This window comes from Anthonomus grandis, chromosome 11 (assembly GCF_022605725.1).
Source record: "Anthonomus grandis grandis chromosome 11, icAntGran1.3, whole genome shotgun sequence".
Lineage (NCBI taxonomy): Eukaryota > Metazoa > Arthropoda > Insecta > Coleoptera > Curculionidae > Anthonomus > Anthonomus grandis.
In genome coordinates, this window is record NC_065556.1 from 19,715,315 (window position 1) to 19,736,641 (window position 21,327).

Genomic DNA, 21,327 nt, shown 5'->3' on the forward strand with positions numbered 1-21,327 from the left:
TAAAAATAGGCAAATCAATAGAAGTTGACTTCGTAGTAGGCCCATTCGAAGAAATTAATACAAACGACAACGGTCAGAGACTGATCGAAATATCTCAACAACTTCTATTAAGAATAAAACTTGGATATTTCAGACATAAGAACATACTGAACATACACATGGATACAACGTACAAGGATCCTTAAATCTGTCATTGACTATGGAATGATACGATTATATAGAGAGCCACTATTATATAGTCAAAGCAAAACTGCTAGTACCATTCAGATCTCAAAAATTCACAAATAACCAGACACAGAGAAGTGTACAAAGAATCAAACAATATATTGTAGACAAAAGTACATAAAGTGAACAAAGACTAGATAACATACTTACATGAAGTATGTGAAAACAGAGAAGAATATTTGACTGAAAACAGAGAAGAATATTTGTTGAACACACCTACAAATGTGATAGTAGACTTGAAATCAATACACAGAAAAAGAAATATGGCCCCATAGGAGCAGAACCATCTAACATTTTTATGTATAGATGAAGTAACTACTTGCAATGTTTACACATATCTTGTGTAGAGTTTGCCTAGTCTGGAAAAGACGATAGCAGAAGCCAGGAGTCACGAAATTGAAAAACAGCGTATATACAACTTATATAAAACACTCGTTAAAATCAGTTTAAGTTTTGGAGCAGAGACATGGAGAATATCGGAACAAAATTGCAGAAAACTTGGAGCAACAGTTTTTAGGAGAATACTGAATATATCAAGAAGATATAGAATTCTAAATGACAACGTACCTCAACGAATGGAAATAGATGTTTCGATAATGACATATATGGAGCAAAAACAGCTGATATAGTACGAACACGAACATGTCCAAATATGTCAAAAATTCATTATTTTTTGTTTTAGACATGAAAACCTATCTCAGATGGAAATTTTATGAATGATCGTAATGAATTAATTATTATCGTCTGTAGTGACTCAAATTACGTCAGAAAAATAAGATTTTCAAAGAATATTCATATTTTTAGCTATACCAAGCTCTTCCAAATTTCATAGATCATCGTAATAAAATAATCTATGGGTATCTTAAATACAAAATAACTCCGAATCAACACGAATTAAAATTTTATTGGGTTATGTTTCTGTTTTATACTAACGAAAATAAATATTACCATTTTAAATAAACCGGTACCTAATCTACAGTAAAAATTAGGTAATAAATGTGGCATTGTTGCGAAAATCTATTAATAAAATCACATGCGTGCTAGATATAGAAAGGAAGTTTCAAATTAATTATCTAACCGTTGATATTCAAACAAGAGAAAAAAGAACACACCGTGGCGTCGTATAGTTTTCTTATATTCCCTGACGTGCATTATATCATTAAAATTGAAAACTATATTATCTATGGTCGAGAGAACTTTGTGTTCTATCGCGAATAAGATGCTTATTTTACAAATTTATAGCGCGAAATGGCTGTTATTATCTGTAATTATTAGAGAAATCAAACGATACCATCTGTGATTGTTATATTGCTGCGTACGTGTTCCTCCTTATGCCATATAAGAAAAAAAAGTGTTTTCTTACTTTTGTAATCACTTACTTAACTAATGATTCATTATTAATTTAAGTTATTCTAACCTATGAAACTTGTAACATAGAGGATGCTTCAATAAATCAACCATATAACCAATGGGAGTAGGCAGCAGAGTTACTATCAAATTAATTATTAATTAATTAATGATACGTGGCCCTCGCGATTAGATAAAGCAATGGTATTGCTGGCGTATGCTAATTCCTTATAAATCACTTCGATATGATTTTATCAGTTCTATGAATGGTAATGGTTTTATCGTTATATACAGGAATAATTTGCTATTATAGTATAAAAGAATATTTACTAAATAAATATTGAAAGGTTGGGATGAGTGGTTGATGTGTCCTATAAGTTTATTTTATTTAAACAAATCAAAAAATCTGTAGATTCCATTTCATTTCTTTTTTTCTAAAAGAACAAACTATGTACGTTACACCTAATTTAAAAACCCCTTTCCAAACTTTATTATCTAGTACTATATACATTCGACATAATGTGAGCTCTCTCTCTCTCTTTGTACATAAGATCCTTCTGCCGGGTGCAGTCCACTCGAGAATTTATCGCTTACAATCATCTCCGGTTATCTTCTAGATACATCTGTTTGCCCATATAGATAACATAGAAATGGAGATGTCAAACACACGGATTCGGCCTTTCAAAATATGTACGTAGACCTTTTTGTCCAAAAAAAAAGTAGCCTTGTTCGGCAAGCCAGAAAATCCCTTTTTTTTTCACCACCGAGAGCGAGTGGAATTTATGCCGCACAAAATTAAATTGAATAAAAAAGTTTTACCCTCGGAGTATTTTTTCCCTGAACAGGATATTCTGTTTAATTTAAATTTCATAAACTTCTTGCCAAGTTGATATTAAGCTCGTGCTAATGCCTGGAATTTTTTTAAGGGTAGTAAGTGAGTTCTTTAAATTAATTTTTTAGAAGTCGGAAAGGAAGAACGAGTGGTGATTTTTTGCGATTTAAATGTTTAATAATTTTTATGTGGGTGCAGTAGACACTGAAACCCGAGTTATACCATCAGGAATTTCACCTTTAGTGCCTTACTTAATCGATGATTTTGGACCATTCTTACCAATCAATAATCAATAAAATTGGCAAACTCGTAACTTCTAATAGTTCTCGAGTTAAGATAAGTTTAGTTCCTTTATCAGTTCAGGAAAAGAACATGGATTAATAAAGTCTTAAAATTTTTATTGTGATTTGTCATGTTTAAGCCGATAAGAGAATAAAAACTATCGAGTCAGAACGTTGCAGATCCCGTTAAATTAAGTATTTTATCGCAGCAATGATCTTTAAAGGTGTATCGTTTTTCTTAAATAAATTCACTGATTTCAAAGAATATTTTGCTTATCTACAAGTGATTAAATAATAGTTTCAGCAGTGATTTTTAAACATGGATCAATTTTAGATTGACAATATTTTTTTTTTAGTTCACGGTTTTTTTAGAATTATTTCAGTAGTGATTTTTAAAGGTGAAAATGTGTGCTCTTTTAATTAAATTTACTGTAATTAAGGATTATATACCAGAATCTGTTAAAAATTGTTTTTTTTTTACTTATCAGCTTGTAAGTCATAAAACAATAATCTGATTTTTAGAGATGTACCAATTCTTAATTGAAAAAAATTGTGTTCTTTAAATAAATTCACTGATTTTATAGAATTATTGACCAGAAGATGTTAATTTTTTTTTTCCTTTTTATCGGCTTCTAAGTGATAAAATAGAATAATAAAATACTTAAACATGGATCGATTTTAAATCAACAATTCCTTTTTTTTTATTCACTGATTTTTCAGCAATATCTAAGCAGTAATTTATAAATGTGTGTCAATTTTTAAATAAAAAAAAAATATATATATATCTAGTATCTAGTATCTATACAGGGTGTTTCAGAACTATGGGATCAAACTTCAGGGGGTTGTTCAGTGCAACAGAAGAATCCATTTGAGTATAGGAACCCATGTCCGGAAATGTATCAGTACGCCACTAGGGCCCTAAGACGCGTTAAAATTTATAAAAAACATTAATTACCTAAATAGGATCTACTGCATTTATTTTTAACTTTTGTACATGATACCATAACAACAATTGTTTAAAATCAACGCTTATCAATGTCAATTCTCAATGTCATGTTTAAAAATTTAATAGCTTACAATTTTTAAATATTTATTGCTAATGGAAAACTTTACCAATCAAGAACTGGCGGATATGCATTTGGCATACGAAGCAACAAACTGCAATGCACGAGCAGCATCGCGGTTGTATCATGAACGTTATCCCGAACGACAGCATCCTGGATACAAAAAGTTTATTGCGGTTCATCGGCGGCCCGCTGAGACAGGCATGTTTAAGATCAAGATGCATGATACTGGTGTTGCTCGAACCATAAGAACTCGAATTTGAAAAAGAGGTGCTTCAGCGAGTTGCCGATGAACCATTAAATAGCACACGTGGCGTCGCTAAGAATATGAATACGAGTAACGCTTCTGTCTGGCGGGTACTACACGAGCAACAATTCCATCCTTACCACTTTCAGAAACTTCAAGGTATGACTGCAGCCAATTATCATCCTAGAGTTCAATTTTGTAGATGGCTTCTGGATCACATCATTGCACAACCAAATTTTTTACGATATGTTTTGTGGACCGATGAAGCCTCTTTCACAAGAGACGGTATTTTTAATAGTAGAAATAGCCATGTTTGGGACGAAGAAAATCCTTATGCAATTTTTCTAAGAAAAGTCTTTAGTCTACGAAACTCCAGTAGAATCAGAGCTAGACTTGATTGGACGAGTAACAGCAGCATTTGAAATCATTCAAAACGAGGATCAAATTTTTAGTGTAATCCGCCGAAATCATGTGCGGCGTTTAAATTGGTGTATTGAGGTTGGAGGAAGACATTTTTAACAATTGTTGTGATGGTATCATATACAAAAGGTAAAAATAAATGCATCAGATCCTATTTAGGTATCTAATATTTTTTCTAAATTTAAACGCGTGTTAGGGCCCTAGTGGCGTAGTGACACATTTCCGGACATAGGTTCCTATACTCAAATGAATTCTACTGTTGCACTGAACAACCCCTAGAAGTTTGATCCCATATTTCTGAAACACCCTGTATATATCAGTACTGATTTTAAAGCCTGTGTCGACTTTAAATTGATACAAATTTATTTCCTTTATAAATTCATTGATTCTAAAGGATTATCTCAACAGTGATTTCTAAGAGTGTAACGACTTGAAATTCACGAAAACTTTTACTTTTTTGAAATGAATTCACTGATTTCACAGGATTATCTGAATAGTGATTTCTTAGGTGGATCTCCTTTAAATTGTATTTTTTTCTTGTGTTTTTTTTAATTCACTGATTTTAAATGATTATTTCAGCAGTGATTTTTAAGCCTGTACCGACTGTATTAAAGCATTGATCTCAATAATAATTTTTAAGAGTATATCGACCTTAAATTTGTAAAATTCTATTGACTTTAGATTGATATTTTTTTGTGTTTTTTTCATAACTTCACTGATTTCAAAGGGTTATCTCAACAATGATTTCTAAGAGTGGATCACTCTCAAATTGACATTTTTTTGTGGTTATTTTTAAATTCTCTGATTTTAAAGAATTATCACAGCAGTGATTTTTTCAGTGACGGTTTTAACCCTTTATCGACCCTAAATTGATAAAAATTAAATTTTTTCATAAATTCACTGATTTCAAATGATTGTTATCTTAGCAATGATTTTTAAACTCGTATCGACTTTAAATTGACAAAAACTTTTGTATTTTCTTAAATAAATTCACTGATTTTAAGGGATTATCAGCAGTAATTTTTAAGCCTATATCGACTTTAAAATGACAAATTGTTTTTGTGAATTTATGAAATTGACAAAAACTTAATTTTTTTTAAATTCACTAAATTTAAAAGACAATTTTAACAGTGATTTGTAAACGTCTATTGACTCTAGATTGATATTTTTTTTGTGTTTTTTATCATAAATTCACTGATTTCAAAGAGTTATCTCAACAGTGATTTCTAAAAGTGGATCACTCTCAAATTGACATTTTTTTCGTGTTTTTTTTTTAATTTTCTGATTTTAAAGAATTATCACAGCAGTGATTTTTTCAGTGACAGTTTTAACCCTATATCGACTATAAATTGATAAAAAATAATTTTTTTCATAAATTCACTGATTTCAAATGATTGTTATCTTAGCAATGATTTTTAAACTCGTATCGACTTTAAATTGACAAAAACTTTTGTATTTTTTTAAATCACTGATTTTTTTAGTTCACTGATTTTAACGGATTATCACCAGTGATTTTTAAGCCTGTATCGACTTTAAATTGACAAAAATTTAATTTGTTTATAAATTCGATTTTAAAGGCTAAGTATTGTATTGATTGTAAATTAACAAAAATATTTTTTTAAATTCATTTATTTTAAAGGATTATCTATCAAATTTTTCAACATAAATTTTGTCAAACATCTATCAAATTTTTGTTTAAAAAATAGCCTATTTTAAAGATTTATCTTAGAATATATTTTTAGATTTATATAGATTTTCAAATCTTTATCGACTTTAAATTAACCAAAATTTAATGTTTCCATATATTCACTAATTTTAAAGTATCATATGAGCAGTGATTTTTAAAAGTATGTCGACTGTAAATTGTAATTTTTTTGTTCTTTTTTTAATAAAATCACTGATTTTAAAAAATTATTTGAGCTGTGAATTGTAAACGTGTATCAATTTTAAATTGAAAAAAAAAATTGTTTTTTTTTTAATTCGCTGATCTCAATAGTAATGTTTGAACCTATATTGGCTAAATTGAATTTTTCTTTTTAAATTTATTTACTTTAAAGGTAAATCTCACTCTCTATCTCTCTAAACAACTATACATGACGAAAATTAATTTTTCTGATAAATTTACTGACTTTAAACGATTACTTCAACAGTAATTATTAAACGTTGATCGACTTTAAATTGACAACAAAATGTTTTTTTTCATAAATTTACTGATTTTAAAAAACAATCTCATCATTCATTTTTACACGTCTATCGACATTAAATTAGTAGACATTTTATTATTTTATAAGGTGGTAAATTTTAAGAATAATCTCGAAATCTCGAAAAATTTAATTTTTTCATAATTTCACTTATTATAAACTCAATATTTTTTTAAGAATGAGGCAATTTGGGAGTGAAATCGTGACTTTTTTTTAAGTATCTAGAGTTCTATGAGCTAAATAAAAAAACTGTCGAGACATAAATATTAAATCACTGCCTGCTCTACTATAATGCTTCTAAGCATTTTTGGAAAATGTTTCGCAATGACGATGAACAATTTGTTAACCAAGTAATGATTCTTCAACGAATATTGATTTTTTTTAAATTAAATTCACTGATTTTTTAATAAATCCAAGGATTATATCAGTAGTGATTTTTAAACGTGTATTGACTTTAAATTGACCAAATTTCAGTTTTTCTTAATGAATTTATAAAAAAAAGTGTTTTTCTCCATGTTCTTGTATGTACGTGATAAACTAATTATGTCAGCGGTGAAGGTATGTCGTTATTAAATTGACATAAGAATCTTATTTTTTTAATAAATATCGTGTCACTGATTTAAATGAGATAATTATTTTATAACAATTATTTTAGTTGTGATTTTGAAAACTGTCCTGAATATGAGATAGATATTTAGACAGAAATAGCAGGTAAAACACACACCCTGTAGAAGAATTCAAGATAACAACACCCAATTGGTACAAGTGCCATATTTCTTTTGATAAAATAAAATTTTTCGCCAAAGCCATATTTCAAGAGAAAAACTTTAAAGCGCCTTATCGTCGCGGAATTTAAGAAGTAGTTAAAAACATTTAAGTCCCCGGTGTACCGAACGTTATATACATCGCATCGCCCCCGGAGTATGTTTTAAAAGTTACCGCCATAAATTGTCCCGGAGCGATCCGAGGATCTTTCTTATCAGTCCGGCTCTCTTCTTTAGACCAGTGACTTACCCCCCTTGCCTCCCTCTACCACCCCTTTGGCTCCTTTGCTCCGTAAACTTTCAGTAAGGAACGAAACTTTACTTCCTGTCCCAGGAGGCTTTTGCTGGATTTCTTTGGAAAATGTTCAGACCGAGCCAGTTTTATAGGACACTTTTCAGAAGTAAACAAGCAAAAAAGCATGACGTTATATTAAATAGAAACGTTGATTGACGCTATTTTTGTCTCCAATTAAATTATAGTTAAAATTATTTTTTATAATATAGATTTAATTCCATGGACTCATATTTTATATTTAAATCTGCATTGATGCAGAAACATATCATCCATTTTTTCTCTCTAAAAGACCAAACAAAAAACAAAAGCAAAAGCTCTAAGTCATGGTATCATTAAATATACATAAATATATAAGACGCTATACGTGTTTTACTCCTACCGTAGCATCTTCAGGCCACAATATCCACCGTAGATATAAATAAACAACACAAAAAAAAAGAAAAAAAGGACACCTTAGTCACTAGTTGTAATATGATTTGTGTAAGTGTAGGTCTAGGTAAAAAGTTTCATGTCATATTTTATAAGAGTTCTTTTTGTAAAATTTTGAAGTTTTTTTTAGGCCTGATGATGCTCCGATACGAGCGAAACGGGACTTGTCTAGTTGATGATAAAATTAAGCGACTTAAAGAATTGATTTTAGGCATTTTTAAGTCAATGTGGACTGGCTCAATTATAACAGACTGCGTAACCACACGATGTCAGCGATAAAAAAGGAAGATAAGGTTTATTTACATTGTATTTGTAGACAGAATAATCCTCAAAACATGTGGGCTAATTTGAAAAATAAGGCTTAATAAGGCTTAAGCGGAATACGTCGTAACCGACAAAAAAAAATTATTTTGGCCCTAATGTTCAAATAACCTCAATGATCAATGATAATATTCCTGTTCTATTTGAAGATATCAATATTAATAATAATCATAATAATAATAATAATAATAATAATAATCTTTATTTAGCAAAATCTGCTACATAAAAATAAAATACATAGTAATGCGTTTAATATAATATTAAAAAGCAATAAACTAAAATTAAAAACCAAAACACACCAAGAAATAAGGATAATATTACAATAATAGTGCTGGTATGAGGTACGAGTATTGTTGATAAATAAACATGTTTAAGATAATGCATTCACATATGAGTGGGAATATAAAAAAAGGTAAGAAAAACAAACATATAAAATATAAAAATAAAATCATATAAATAAAAGTCTAAGCTAAAAGTAAAAGAATAAATGATAAAACATGAGCTATGAAAATAAAATTTTAAAATATAAAATGAGTTAAAATCAAAAAAATCAGAACACAAACATACAATAAAATTAAGATAAATATTTCTAATAATATTATTAAAAATAAATAATAAATAAAACATTAAAATGACATTAAATAATTTAAACCTATAAAATAAAACGTATAATGATATAACACAAAATATAAAATTCATCATAACACAGAATAAAGATAAAAAAGACAAATACTAAATATCTAAAACAAATCAAGAGCCTTTAATGTTCTCAACCGAGAATCAAATTCTCAAGAGCCTTTTAAACGCGTTAAAACTTTCACAGGATTTAAGAGTAGCCGGTAACCTATTGAATTCTATTAAGCCCCTATACAATATTGACTTAAGCAACTGAGTTATATTACATCTGTCAACTAGAAAATCTGTTCAGTTGCGAGTAAGATAATTGTGAACATCACTAAAAGTTGTCAATTTATCACAGATATAGTCTGGTAGCAGACGATGTTTTAATTTAAAAATAAACAGATAAACATTAAACATTATTCTTTGGTTCACAGACAACATACCTAGGACGTTTAACATAGACACAACACTGGGGTATAACGATTACATTTAAGGATCAGTCTCATAGCTCTATTTTGTATTATTTCAAACTGGTTTATTATATATTGGAGTAAATTAAATAATAATGTCGAACAGAATTGCAGATGGGAAAGGGCAATAGCATTATAAAGCATAAGTTTTGTATGCATTGATAGATTTTTTCCTATGCGTGTTATAAATTCAACTTTCTTTGAAAACTTTCTCATTATGTAATAAGCATGCGCATGGAAGTTTAGGCTTGCGTCCAATATAGTCCCAAGTATTTTATATCCTTTTCAAAAAGACTTTTTTCTCCATCTACAATAATCTCCATAGCGTCAATGTCTACCCAACTCAATCTTAATTTTCTGTTAAACACACAGAATTTTGATTTATTGGTATTTAAACACAGTTTATTGTGGCAGAGCCAACTAAATAAGTTAGCAAGATCAGTGTTTATATTAGATACCAGTTCATTAAGATTTTTACCAACTGTGTAAATCATGGTATCATCTGCAAACAAAACAATTTTACATTTTTTGACTACTTTTATCATATCATTAATATATAGTGAAAACAATAATGGACCTATCACTGTGCCTTGCAGTACACCAAACATAACATCAAGAATACCAGACAAACAACTAACATACTTAACACGTTGGACTCTGTTACATAGATAAGATTTAAACCAGTTTAAGACTGTACCCTTAATTCCTAATATTTCTAATTTTTGAATTAAAATATTCCTATCAATGGTTTCAAAAGCTCTTTTAAAGTCTAAAAATACGGCTAAAACATAGTTATTACTGTCAATGGCTCTGAGAAAATCATCACAATGAAAAATTATGACAAATATCGACAATCACTGATTCACAAGAGTGATTTTGACGGAAACCTGATTGATTGAAAACGATTATTGAATTTTGGTTGCAAAAATCAAGAAGTTGCTCTTTTACACAAACCTCAAGGAGCTTTTTATAGACAGGTACGGTGTTAATGGGTCTGAATTCATTGTGATTAATGGTATTTTGTACTTTTGAAACAGGAATAACAGTAGACAGTTTCCAGGATTCTGGAAACATACCGTTGCTTAAAGACCTGTTTATAATATTTAACAGGCGGTCACCTACAGCATAAGATACATCAGGCAGCTCAGCCTTGGATATACCACTCTCCTCACCTCCTCCTACGTTTTTCAGATTTTTTAGAATTTCATTCATTCTTTTCATTGAAATTTTTTTAACTCGAAAAAGATCTTATTAGGTTCAAGGGCCCTATCATATTTGGAGATTGTGGAATATTTTGAATGATACTGTCGATACTATCTACAAAATATTTATTAAATGTTTGTACAATCACCATTTCTTGATTTACCAGTTCTCCTTCAAAGTTTATTTGATTGGGCACTGTTTGACTTTTGCCAAGTAGTAGAGTCTTAAGATTTTTCCATAATTCCTTCGGGGTTGTTTTTGTTTTCATCTATGCATTCTGCATAAAATTTTTCCATTTCTACTCTAATTTTATTAACAATAATATTTCTTTTTGCCTTATACTCATCCCAGGCACCCTCACTCCTATAAAGAACAGCCCTTTTGTATAAAATATCCCTTTCATGCGTAAGGTTTTTAATGTCAGACGTTATCCATTCTTTATCCACATATTTTTGCTTTTGGATTATCTTGACTTTAGGGCACATTTGGTCTAAGAGCGTCTCAATATCCCCGATCATAGAGTCTGCCAGTAAATTTACATCAGAGCTATCCTTGTTCCAGTCAATAGCAAGCAGCTTTTCCTGTAGATAATTAGAATTATAATTTTTAAAAGATCTTTGATAAATCACGGTATCAACAGGTGGTTTTTCTTGTTGGTTAAATAAAATAGATATAATTGAGTGGTCACTTATTTTAGGGGTCAGATTTATCTTATGTGCCAATTGCTTATCATTTGTAATAATAAAATCTATTAGAGTTTGGCTTGTATGAACTATTCTGGTAGGCTCTTTCACTATTTGTGTAGATCCTTTTGAATATATAAGATTTTTTTATTTTATTGCCATAAAAGGTGTGTTTAAGTAGATCAAAATTAAAATCAACAACAATAATGTTAGTACCATTAAAACTGCTTACTTCATCTAAATATTCTTCGAGAAAGTCAAGGAAGGAAGTAAGAAGGAAGTGAAGGAAGAAAAAAATTGGCGTCATATTTATTTGGTGGATGATACAACACTGAACACAAATACTTAATATTACACACAGACAATTCCAAGGGCAATAACCAGACACAAGAATTAACAAAAAGGACACTTTTCCTTTTATATCTAATATTAGATCTTATCAAAGCCATAACTCCTCCTGTTCTATTGTTACTACTGTTACACTGTTCCAACTTGTACCATCTATTTCCAGCTCGCATGGTTCGACATCAGGTGTTATGTGAGTCTCACCTAAAAGAACAACTTTAACCAGCAAAATAATATCATTCTTATTATTCAAATAATCTTGACAATTAAAATAAATAATGTTGGAGTTTAGTACAATATTAGAGTCTAGTTGCTATTTTATGTACTTACTACGTTGAATTTCTTCTATTCTCTTGTAGGATTCACATTTATTCACATCCCATGAAACATGATTTACATTTAAGTTAAGACCATATTTTTCGTTAGACAACACACAATTTATATATTTAACAAAATTCACATTACATTCTTTAACATCGTGGTTTCCACAACACTTTGCACATACTTTGTTGTCTTTACAGTCCTTTTATCCAATTATAGAAAATATATTAGCGGAATACACTGTATTACATGATGCCATATTAAATGAGAGAAAAATTGCAAAAGAGTATCTGAAAATATATCCCAGAGTACATAGATGCTAACGATTATTCTAGAAGTACTGAAGCTCACAATATTTAAAAACGATCTTACGCACTCAAAGATCTGAAAAATTCTCCAAATTTCTAAAAAAAGGCGATATTGCTAGATTCCTCGTTAGTAGTAGGAAGTTGGAAAGATCACTGAGCTTTAACGAATTGGCACTCACTTGATGAATTGGCCATGCCTCTCTTTAAATAGTGTGAATTATACTTATTGAATGTAATAATCTAGTTATCACAAATAAATAGTGCGTTTAAATTTTTAGTTAGAAGAATAACAAAGTACCAAAGAAAATCTTAATGAGGTTAATTATGAGACTGGTTCGACAAATATTTGATAATAGAGGTAAGTAGAGATAATTTTAAAGTGCTGAACAAAATAGTATCCTTTTATTTTTAGATAAAAGACTTCAAAGGTCCAATGCGTCAAGAATATCTAAATGTTACAAAGATGATGAAAATTTTGAAACTGATTATTTACCAGATGATGAAAGAAGTAAGTAGTAGCTTACCATCAGGCAAGTAGGATGTAACTGTTATAGTGAAGACATCTATCAAAAGAAAGAGAAAAAGAGACACATCAACATGTACATTTTATTATTGCCTTTAAGAAGAAAGTAAAAAATTAAAGCAAAAAAATTTTCTTAGTCCCTAATGTATAAATGAGAGATCAGTCAGATATTGGGTAACCAATACAACTATTCATGGAATGCAAAAAAGAAACTAAAAGAAAAACAAGAATGCAGAAAAAGGATGATGATAGCTGAAATTAATGTCTCTATTCACCAACCAAAAAAAGAGCAGAGATTTTTGTTGTTCCTTCAAAGTAGGATAAATATGAAACTCAAAAATTATAAAGAACTTGAAGAGCAATTTGGAGCTTCTTGAAGAACATATACCATATCAAGATACCCAGGGATAGACAAGACCAAACTTTCGATTTTTGGTGAAGGAGTATTCCTGAATTTGTATTTATAATATGGTATTTTTGGCAAATATAAATACATGTTGGTAATGTAAGTTAAATGAAAGTCTCTTTTCCCTATTTAGTCCAAGACTCCTGACCTCATCGGTCCATTGAAGGGTTGTATTGTTAAGTATTACCTAGCAAAAAGAAACATCAATATCACGTCTTGAGTAAAAAATAACTTGTGTTTAGTTAGGATTTATAAGAAGGGAATTCTTAACTGCCTAGTCGGATATATTTTGCAATTCCTGACCAATCATATTAACAGTGTCAGAAAGACGAGGTCAAAAAGGAACTGCAACTCTACATATGGAACGATAAACGACACCGACACAAGCACGCACTCCATTACGCTTAAAGGTTACCCACAAAAGGTCTATACCATTACCCGAATTATCCAATGATACAATATGGAGCTTCATAGAGACATACATTGCCAACTTCCACCTCTTCCAGCTCGGTCTTTCCTGTACAAACTGTAGTTTTCTACAGTATACAAATCAGAGGGTATGTCAGCATTCATCTAGGTTTCGGAGATAGCAGAAATATAGTCTTTAATGTCAGAAAGCTTATTACAAACTGACCAAGGCTGTCGATGTACAATTCTTAGAGTACCCACGTTGATGCCGATGTTGTCAATACCACACGCTGACTGACCTACTTCCAGTGCCGACGCTGTGTAACAGCCTTAAACATTTTTGACCTCCCATCCTTTACTTGGCCTTCACCTCGATATCTATCAACAATACCACTATCCGACCAAAATTAAATTGATAGATACCTCTCCTCTAGTTCGACAGGTATTCCCAATTTGAAGGCTGCGCTATTTGAATTCTGAAACCTTAAGGGAAATCAAAAACCTAGATTTTTTTCCAGATTGGATAACATCCACATTAGAAAAAGAAGACCAGTCCCTTACCTATGTTTTTATTAGCAACCTTGAGCCCAGGATACTCAGAATCAGAACATACTCTAACATCGCGCATCGTATCCAGTGACAGTGGCGGCCCTTTGAATTCCGGTCCCCTACAGATTGCAATTTTATATTTCCACAAAAAAACTTAAGATGGTATATTTCATCCAGGTTGTGAGAAATTTAGAAGGTCCTTATTTGCACTCCTTATATCACCCAGCACAGACATCAGTTTATTTGTTACTTGTAATAACTTTTTTTTTAATTTCTTTATTTTTGAAATAAATAGGTGAGTTTAAATATTGATGCTAAATAGAAAGCAATAAGCCATTTAAATTTACCTCCGAATGTGGTAGTTACCGGCCCAACCACTGCTGGCGCTAAACATTTTTCCAAGCATAAAAGTTCTATTCGCGGTTGCTTTGTGGTGATGTACAAACATAAAATCATTTTCGTCTCCCCCTGCTCGCTTCCTCCGCCCTCTTCCATCTCCTGCCTATTGTGTATTCATTCAATGCAAAACTGCGGTAAGCGTACACAAAAAGGAAACAAACAGGGTTGGTTCTTGTGCCCCAACAACACCCCCCCGCCCCCCTTCCCATTTTTCCGCACCCCCGCTGTTTTCCAGGACGGCATTTATGTGGACGAATAAATCAGGGGTGCTTCTGCTGAATTTATAGCCGAGATAAAGTCAGCCCGAATCGGGAGCTTTTTATAGTTTGGCTGGGCCGTGAAATGTAGATGCCCCCCTCTACAGATTCCACCCTGTACTTCTACCTCTACTCCTCCCCCGCTCATCCTCCCAAATGCTTCCCCGTTAACTGCCGATTTATCTTTTACCGCAAGGTGCGATCGTTAGTATGATTTTTTTTAATATACAGGGTGTGCAATTATTTGTATGCCTCTAGAGACTTAAGACAAGTTAGATTTTTAAGTATCCGTCGGTTTGTTAGATAAAAAATTAATAACATTCATCAAAAAACATGAAACAAAACCAGCGCCTGACAAGAAAATATTATCAAGGGGGGGCCGCTACTTAATCATTATACGAGCGCGTTCGGTAGTTAAGTTTAAGGATTACGTACGACAATCAGATAAGGAGAAGAGGTGGATGGCTCTCAAAAAATAATTGGTTCACTCTTTCTGAAAATCCATCATCTCCTGCGCCGTTGTCACATCGCATCTTAGATTAATTGACGTTTCAATAACGAGTTTTTTAAATGTCAATAAGGATGATCGTCACCCGGCTTATAGGAGCGCAGACCCAAATTGCTTATTCTTTTACCTCAACTTAATTGGCTGTCAAAACTCTCTTCTCTTGCTTCTGCTTATAGATATTGGGGTAAAGATATGGAATTGTGGTATTTTTTGCCTAAGGGCTTTTAACCCTATGTTTGAGTTCTACCTGTATTTAAAACTCAAATGATTATTTTCTAGTTACGTTATAATAACGTTGTATACCCTAAAAAGTTCTGGTAATTTAACCATTATATATCGCTCGGAAAAATATTTTATCATTGCTTCATAAGAATATTCTTACTAGCTTTTGAGATATTAGACTCAAAAGAGGGAGGGGTCAACTTAAATAAACAAGTAAATCTGGCCTTTATCAACACATGGCCTCAAGTAACACACAAAAAATATCAATATCGCGAAAACTAGCAAATTTTGCTATTCTACTTAACCATCACATTACATGAGAAAATTGGTTTCCTTTAACTATTATAGTAGTATAGGTTTATAAGACCCTTAACTATTACGAGTTTATTAAATAATGAGATAGTTTTAAAGTCAAAAAAAATAAACTTCTACATTTAGGAAGATTTTAAGAAAATTTGTTAAAAAATATTTTCCATTGGTTGCACGCATCATTAATACAGTAAAATCACTGTCACGATAACTATCTTATAATTTCTAAGCATACAAGAGAAAAATCACTGGAATGATAAAGACTTCATTATTTCGAGGCAGATACGTCAAACGATGAATTTATTTAATGTTAATGGACTGTCGACCTTGTAAATTATTGCTGAGATAAATATTTTATCATTTCTATGGGCATATATAATTTTTTTTATAATTGAATATTTTTATGAGTTTCAAACACTATAAATAAATCACTGGCAAGATATTCGTATTTTTTGTCAATTATATATAGTTTTCTTTTTTATTTCCAAGAAAATCATGAAAGAAAATTATTTTTTTTATTACAGGTGTTATTAAAAATTTTTAAAGATTACTTTAAGAAAACGACTTATTAATTAAAAATGCAAGGGGCTTGGCAAGATACTCAGCAAATTGCTTAAAAGTATCAGTCTTCGGTCTATTCAGATCTGAAGCTTTATCATTCTGTAAAAAGGTTCTTATTTTATCATATGCTTTATTGTCAAAAAATTACAAAATTTTGTAGACAAAGCTGATAAAAAAACATATAAAAACAAAACAAAACACACAAAATAAAAAAATAAAAATAAATATACAAACAAAATAAATACATGCAAAACTATAGAAAAGCAATGTACCTGGTCAATATACATCATAATGTGTAAAATGTGAATAAAAATAAACACAATAGTCAATAAGTCAGCGTCAGGTTTTCTATATACACAAATAATATAGAGGTCGTATGTATTATGGTAAACTATGGAAAATTCAAATACTTTTTCTGATAAAAAGTTATCAAACTTAGTTACCGGTGAAAAATCGTTGTTTATAGACATAATCATAGTGCCCCCATTAGATAAATTAGTTTTATTAAATCTTGCTATTGTAGTGTAATTTTGAACAAAAACAGTTTCATCAATGTTTAGCCAGTGTTCGGTTATAGCAACTATTTCTGGAAAATTTAGCTCTTCTAATAAAATAAATAATTCATTAGTTTTGTGTCTTAAGGACTGAATGTTAAGAAGAAATACGCTAAGCTTGCTATCATTCGATTTATCAGAGGGTGCTTGATCCTCTGGTCGCGTCACGTTATTTAAAAATTTTTGTTCCTAGATGAGGAACCACTGGAAAAATAATTAGATTGACTTTCTCGTATTTTTTGAAGCCTTAAAATTTTTTCTGAAGAAAAGATGGATCCAAAAGCGGAGAGGTCTTCTTCCACTTCGGCTGCACCAATTCCATAGATGACGTGGAAACGGATATACAAGCATCGGAGGGAGTCTATGTTAGTAGGTAGGCCCTCCGAAGCTAGCATTAGCTTGACACTGGTCTTGGTGTAGCCTTCGAGACAGACGTTGGAAGGCTGGTCATAGAGGTATGACAAGTAGAGCCTAAGAGTTTTTAAGATGGTGGGGGTCTCTTAGTCTAGCCAACAGGTACCGTGCATTTTCCGCATCAGATTTTTGGGATAGTCGCACTACTGGAGGAGTCATCGGGTCCATATATATATTCTCCACAAGTTTAAAGCTGACATTTTCTTGCCCAAATGACTTAGATGCAGCTATCGCATCTTTATCTGAACCAATTTGAAGCATATTGAGCTGATTTGAGACAAGTTTGGGAGTTAAGGTTTTATAAGCTGCCGGTAGAGAATTTAACGGTGGTAATAGACCCATCCTCCGTCCATCCACTACAGCAACAGCCGGCCATACGTTCGTCTCTTTTAGCTGGCTAAAAAGATCCTTAAATCTTCTACCATCAGTAGAATTGCGGCTAAGAGTACAGAGACTAAAACTGTTAAGAATCTTGGCAGACTAAGGACTATCGTTTCTAATGATAAAAGACTGATGTCATTAGATAATCCAAATCTATCAAGTTCTGTAAATAAACTATTAAAAAAGTAAAGTAAAGTAAAGACGATGATGCAGATCACAGAAACCAGTTTTGTCATGATAAAACATCAATTTGCTGATGATATTCGATTTTACTATTCTTTTTCTAAAGATCATTACATAAATGCTGGTCTTAAAATGAATCGAAACCTTAATGAAAATGTTCTTTTGTCTGCTGCACACAACTTAGTTTTAAATGTAGAACAACTGAATTGATTATATTTGGCACAGCAAGAAATTATATCTTGCAAAGAGCCAATTTCCAAATTGTGCTTAAGTAATGTAAAACTCGCATTAAGTGAATTTGCTAAAAGCCTGGGTCTCATAATTGGCTCCGACCTAAGATTTGCTTCCCATGTAACAAACTTTATACTGCAGACTGAGAAATCTATATTTAGACAGAGACGTTCCTAGTACTGAATAAAATTAGGATTATATTTGAGAAAGATTTGAAGTGAGCATAATAAATACAAGTAAACTTGTGAAAAATTACGTTGTTGTTGTGAAACTTTTGTCACTAAACAGGAGTCACTATATTTATATTCTGAGATAATTAATGGATCAGATGCTTATATCGGCCAAACTCGCTCTAGATTTATCTATCGAATAATTAAACACAGAACCAAAGATCGCTTTCCTTTAATTCGATAAAACTTTTAATAAAATTTCTTTGTCGATTCGTCCTTCATCTAATGCTGCATCATTCAGGGAAGAGATCAAATGCTGGGTGCTCAATGTTTTAAAATCGGACAAAAAGTATGTTTTTCTGGTATAGACGGAGTGGTTACGTGGAAGAACGATAAAGTCGAACGGCGCCCCCCATTTCCTATTTATTTAATATATTGTTTTTATGTAGATAAAAATAAAGACATATTAATGAAAATGTAAAAAAAGGCCAATGGTTACAGTGGGTCAAAATATTTAAGCCGCTGACGAGATAAATATATTATAATATCCTTCGAATATTGAAGGGCTAGAATTGATAAACAACGATTTTGTTTGAGTTCAACATATGTACAAGGACAAGGGGGGTATTTTGTAAACAAACATATTCATTGATTCTCTGTTGTCAAGTTTACACGCATTTTCAAATTGAGAAATTTTCGGTTATGTATTAACACATATAATAATTTTAATTTAACTTATTGATGTTAGATTTTGGATTAAAAATAAAAAGTAGAAATAGATCTATGTTATTCTAAGTGCAAAAATAACATCTTCAAAGATTATTAACATTCCTATTCCTAAAACCGCTTCTAAAAAATTAAAAATTGCAACACCGCAGGCAAACGTTTATGTTAACTTGTGAAATGTCATCTTAACAAACGGCTTTGTGTTTACATTTGGCATTTGTCAGATTCAGTGTTTTTTCTTTAGTTTTTAGTTAAAAATGAAAATAGGTTGAGTCATTTTAGTGCGTTTTTGTGAACTGTTACGATAGTAAAAACTTGTGCCATTTGTGCCGCACCGTGGAAAAAAAGGCGATTTAAGCCGATCTTTTCACAAGTAGACACATCAACAAATATCAAGGGACAATTGTCGTCATAAACCTAGAATAATAAAAACTTATTAAGAAATCTATAATAATTATAAAATATTTAATTTCCATAAAAATGCTTTTTATTAGATAAGTACCGTTACTCTAATGAAGTACGTTAAAAAAACGTAAATAGAGTTCGTCAACGAAAATTGTTTATAATTTAAAGCATCATCTATTAATAGTAAATATTATCGTGTAAATATTTTTTGACAACGTCACTGGTAAAGATTACTTGTGTGGGTTAAATCAACAATGCAATGGAGCGGCGTTGTCATCATTTAACTTTGAATGGTGACTTCTTCATATAGTATCTTATCTTATTTTAAGAAAAAAAATGCTTCATATTTTATTAAAGAGGAATAGTATCATTTTGCGCCTGTCAAAATAAGTGACAAAATTTTATGATATTATAAAGTGTGTTTTTTTTTTGCATTTCTAGCCATTTCTACATAAGCATTTGGCATCATTGCAAGCAAACAAACTGCCCATAGTTCCACGACAATGCTAATTCTAGCCTTTCAATGTTCTAAGATAATATCAAAGCAGATAAAAAAAAACAAGGTCTCACTGGTAAGGATTAAAAGTTTCAAATTGGGTAAAAAAAATAGTGATTGACTAAAATGATCTGAGACAGAAAAAAAATACCATTCGCTAATTACGTATTCATTCACAATCTCAATCGAAATAAATCACAAAAACGAATTTATGTTTCGGAGTGTGTTTTTGGTCGGGCACAATAGGATCCGGCCGTCGTTCGTTCTTGGGAAAAGTTTCGCTATTTTCCGCGGAGGGTAATTTATTTTTCCAGCATCGGGAACGACCGTGTTATCTAAACAGCGGCGAAAATAATATCGGGGGTAACGATAAAGAGGGAGTTTTTTTATTTTTTTGTTACCCTACGCGGTTGCGGTGGGACGGGAGATAACTCATATGCAGAAAAATATTATCGCGGACCGGGAATTTTTGTTTTTGTCGCTCCCTCTAGAGATATAATGGAGATAATATGTATATGTGTAGCACGGAGCGGGAAAAACCTTCAGTTTTATAGCAGTTTTTTTTAATTATTAAATTTCCGGTATGTGCTCTGTTGTGTATATTGTAGCGAAATTCAGGAACACACTCCTTTTTGGAACGCACTTACTCCAGGAATATGTTTTAGTTATAATAAAATTAGTTTTATAATACTTTAAATACTCTTTATTTGATTTTATTTGAAAAATTTGAACTAAATTTTAAGTTAAACTCATCTCTAAAGCTCTCTACAGACAATGCGCAGTTCGCCATTCGCCGAGTTCGTTGTTTGTGTAATTGACAATCAGAGCATACAGACTGTGCGTGGTTCATAATTCGTGATGCGTTGTTAGTTCATGGCTTGTTCAGCAGTTTGCAAATATAGAGGGTGGTGATGATCTGACTACAACTTGCGCTATTTATATAATCTTAGCGCAAAATAAAAAGAAGTTAAATGAACCAAAAAAAAGGAGATGGTAAAATGTATCATTATTCAAACATAGAGACAGGTAATTGTTAAGTTCATACGATTTATTATCTAGAAACAGTTGTATATACGAAAAAAATCAGGTGGGATAATCTATACTGTATAAATACTACTGTACTAATATAATATACTAATACTATCTGTACTAATACATGATTATACAATTTTTATTTAAAAATTTATTGGCAAGGATTTGCTAAATGATTCATCTCTAGAAAACTCTAATAAATTTGAAAATTTTTCT

General features: G+C 31.2%; 1 long non-coding RNA gene across 1 annotated transcript; it reads left to right on the forward strand.

The window, feature by feature from the left end:
* Positions 1-3,741: 3,741 nt before the first annotated feature.
* LOC126742285 (uncharacterized) lies at positions 3,742-13,298 on the forward strand. Its single transcript, XR_007662520.1, has 3 exons — positions 3,742-4,545; positions 12,656-12,735; positions 12,790-13,298. It is a non-coding gene; the product is annotated as an uncharacterized LOC126742285 (long non-coding RNA).
* The last annotated feature ends 8,029 nt before the right edge of the window (positions 13,299-21,327 follow it).